This window comes from Ostrea edulis, chromosome 2 (assembly GCF_947568905.1).
Source record: "Ostrea edulis chromosome 2, xbOstEdul1.1, whole genome shotgun sequence".
Classification (NCBI taxonomy): domain Eukaryota; kingdom Metazoa; phylum Mollusca; class Bivalvia; order Ostreida; family Ostreidae; genus Ostrea; species Ostrea edulis.
Genome location: NC_079165.1, coordinates 70,757,413 through 70,761,736, shown reverse-complemented (window position 1 = coordinate 70,761,736; position 4,324 = coordinate 70,757,413). Strand labels below are relative to the sequence as shown.

The 4,324-nt window shown below is 31.3% G+C and overlaps 1 protein-coding gene across 1 annotated transcript in view; it reads right to left on the bottom strand.

Moving 5' to 3' along the window:
* Window positions 1-478: 478 nt before the first annotated feature.
* LOC125680406 (sialin-like) overlaps window positions 479-4,324 on the bottom strand; it is a 47,771-nt gene continuing 43,925 nt past the window's right edge. The window contains exon 13 of the mRNA XM_048919985.2: window positions 479-4,324. This exon is cut by the window's right edge and continues 1,126 nt beyond it. The gene's annotated coding sequence lies outside the window, so the exon portion shown is untranslated.

The following is a 4,324-nucleotide window of genomic DNA, read 5'->3' as shown; positions in this document are numbered from 1 at the left end:
AATGCTCTCTTCAAATGAATTAAAGATATCATTAATTCAATTGAAGAGAGCAATAATTGAATTAATTCATGCAGCAATTCAATTATTGCTCTCATTAATTGATTTAATGTGCACATTATATCAATTATTGCTCTCTTCAATTGAATTGTAGCATGCATCAATTCAACTGTTGATATAATTAATTCATTTGAAGAGATCATTAATTCAATTAAAGCGTGCATCAATTCAGCTGAAGAATTAATGCTATCATTAATTCAATTAATGTGCACAATAATTCAGAATTGAAGATATCATTAATTATTTGAAGAGATCTTTAATTGAATTGTTGCACGCATCAAATGAATTGATGATATCTTCATATAATTGAAGATATCTCCAATTATTTGAGTTTATGTTAATTTGGCATTCCATATCCATTTCATGTGTGTATTCTTTGAACAGGATGACACAAGAGTCCATTTACATAATGCAATGGCAATAACATTTCTTCAACAAAATTTAATTGTAGAATCAGTAACAACATTGATTTCATGGCATTACATTGAGATCAGTAACAACGATTCATCACTACATATCTAAAAACAACATAAATATTGAGGACACATTTACTGGGTATAGTATCTACCACTGTCACATCTCCACAATCAGCTCTCCGTACTATCAAAAATAAAAATGTGTACAACATCAACAAATAAATATAGAACATTTAGTAACATCATACAATAACAACAGCTGGGGAAAAAACACCTGATAGGACAGAATTTTGTGAAATTCCTGAAAGATATTCAATGCAAAGGCAAAAATATGCATCACAAATATAATTACACAAAAATTATTGAACACATCCTTCTTTAAATGTTCCCTGGAGAAGATGTTTTATCAATTTTTTACTTTTCAAAGGCATCTATTTCACAAGATTGATACATGTACAGATAACAATACAACTCTCTCTCTCTTTCTCTCTCTTCATTCACCACACCGTCAGATCTCTGATTGGAAAATGCATGAATTCTCTATAAGCAAATGTACATGACTAAAGTTAACATAAAACTCTGGATTTCATCAATTTTATTTCAACCTCTAAGAACAGACTACGATACTTATAAACTAAAGTTGAAAATTTTAATTACTTTTCACTGGTTTTGCTGATCATATTCTACTTTCACTTTCTATTGTTGATTTCTAGATCCTGGTCATTAACGATTGTCGATCTCCTTTGGCATGATCACTCTATTAGTGCACACATTGCATTTGCACCAGAAATAAAACACATCTTGGACAAAGCTAAGATTGTCTAATGGAAGATACACAGAATATACATGTCCCCGAAATACCTAAACTCCCTCACCTTAAGCAGAGAATATTACACAGCATCTCATTTATTATTTTCTATCAATCACCATATCTAACTTTTTAAAATTCTATTAGCAATTCTAATCAACATAAATAGGTGAAAATAACCCCAGTCTATTTGAACCAATTGTCGATGTGCAATGTATGTTATTTTGTCACCTGATCAGTGGCCTGGATAATTGGTATAGTCATATTTGCTATAAATTGCATTTTTTGCCCTCTTGTGGTAAATAGTAACAGTCTAATACATGTATTCAGGTCACAAATAATTTGCATTACATATACTTTTCCCTTTTTCATCATAACCATGGCACATTCTATAATGATTGTGGGTTAACATCCAGGAATGCTGTTTCTCAACCCAAGACATCTGCCCCCCCCCCCCTTTTTAAAAAAAATATGTGAAATTGCCTTAATTGTCCATTTTAATGGGTTTTAAAAGGTGCTAAAACTGGTACATCTATAACCTTATTTTCCTTGATCCAGATGAACATTTTATATGTGTAGTTGGATGATAACCTTATTATCATCTTCAATATCAATTATCCCTACACCATAGCACACATAAATTAACATCAATATTATACTGCAACACTACTATCAATGAGATGTGAACTAATCACATTGGACTCAAAAAAAAATTGCTAATAGTCTCATCTACTATTGATTTGTTGTGATACATATGGCCTTTCTTAAAAGGCTGGCCTAAGATTACAAACATGAGGGAAAACATCTGCCCTTCTATCTTAAGGGATTGATGTCTATTGAAAATTTATCATAGATAATCAACATATGTAAACACAGTTGAACTTCGATATCTTGATCATCGATATCTCGAATACCATGGATATGTTGAAGTGAGTTCGAAGTCCTGTCCGAACTACATTTTCTTTATGTATTTTAAATTCAATATCTCAAACCATCGGACATCTTGAAATTTTTTCTCTGCCCCATTGAGTTTGAGATAACAAGGTTTGACTGTATAGCTGTTTTGAAATTTATAGGATTTTACCATTTCAAATATTTCCTATTTGTTGGTATAATTTCTGCGGACAAAAAAAAGAAAGAAAAAGATGTCAATCGTATTTGCTTATGAAGAAAGCGAAGTTTTCCTGATGGTGATGGAGTTAAGGCAATACAAGTACATGCATGTATAACTATGTGAGCGGCTGTAAAGAATGATTTCAAAAACTGACATCTGTAATGTTATTTTAACTATTTTCATTTGGAATGTAATGAATTATAGCAGTCCCCCTATGATCAGACATGCAGTTTTGAAATCAAGTGATTTATCACCGAGAGGTTTTTGTGGAAATAATCATTGATATGTAAAAACTAAAAAGATGTAAATTATGAAATGCAAAATGAATCTGAACACAACACTTTCTACAAATAGATATATGGTATTAAAATGCTCCTTTGAAACTTTTTTATTTCACTGAGGCTCCACAAGGAGCATAATACACATGTAGTACAAAAAAGGTAAGATCACCCCATGTTTGCTGAGCAAATACAAAGTTACCTGCCCTTTATGCAATATTTCAGAATTATATTTCTGTTCCTAGAGAGGACAAATATTGAATATGAACACATAAATCTTTGCCTATCATTCATGTAAAACAAAACAAAAAAATAAAAAGGGAAGAGATACATTAGGTAGTGGTGTGCTTCTCTGACAATTGTGTGTTGTGAATCCAAGTGAAAATGGTACAGTCACTTATGAAAGACATTTTCTTATATCAAGAGTTCAGTTTGCTTTACCTTTGACCTTTTGGGCATAAAGTTGATAGGGGATTCCTCACCCATAATGAGTTTCTCTGTGTATGGTGACTCAATGTGAAACAGAAATTGCTTTTGGCCCCAGAACCATATCTTTCTACCAAAAGTTAAAAAATATAGACAACCTGATTCTAGTATGACACTCTCTCTCCTCACACACACTAAAAGGTATATTGAGTAGTTTAATATCATCTATCAAAAGATAATTGGCAAAAAATCCTTCTATTTTCTAAAAAAAAAATCCAAGAAGGAAAATACAGAGTTATCTGCCCTTCATATAATGCAACAGTGGATTCACAATTGTATCTCTTTGTAGTAAAGTTCGTACTTTAAGCCCAAAGTATACTCATACTTTTCATCATTTTGTATCAGCTATATAAATTTTATATAAAAAACTTGAAACTTGTTAATCAAAGAACTGCTGTTGAACAATTGGAAGAAGTTAAAATCCATCTGATCGTGACAAAAGTACCACAAAACCAGTCATATAATCACTGTATGAGATAAAGCTTTCATTATCACACATTGTGTAAACATGAATATAGTATAACCATAGATAAATGCCTGTACCTGGAAATAATATAAATATGGATGGTGTTTTAAATATATTCTTATTGATAATTACAAACTGAAAGACACAGCTTCAATTGCTAAAGTTGTATAAATAAATATTCTCAATAATACAAACAATATGGCCAATAATATATAAACTTGTGATTGACTCTCTCTATAAATACAATTTTTTTTATGATGTTGTAGCTTACTTACTTAGGAAATAATATCTGTATGGGGATGTGAATACTATCAGTTTAACACCAGACTTCAAAAATTTGTAAAAATATAGACAAAATGTAATAAAGACCACTTCATCAATAAAACCTACTAATAATCGAAAATAATACTGAAATATTATTAATCCAAAATAATACTGAAATATTATCTTCAAAAATATCTTTATCTGCCCCTCTGACTCTATTTTGAAACTCTGGGTGGGTAGAAGACTTTTATCTTTATCTGCCCCTCCGACTCTATTTTGAAACTCTGGGTGGGTAGAAAGACATTATCTTTATCTGCCCCTCTGACACTATTTTGAAACTCTGGGTGGGTAGAAAGACATTATCTTTATCTGCCCCTCTGACTCTATTTTGGAACTCTGGGTGGGTAGAAAGACATTATCTTTATCTGCCCCTCT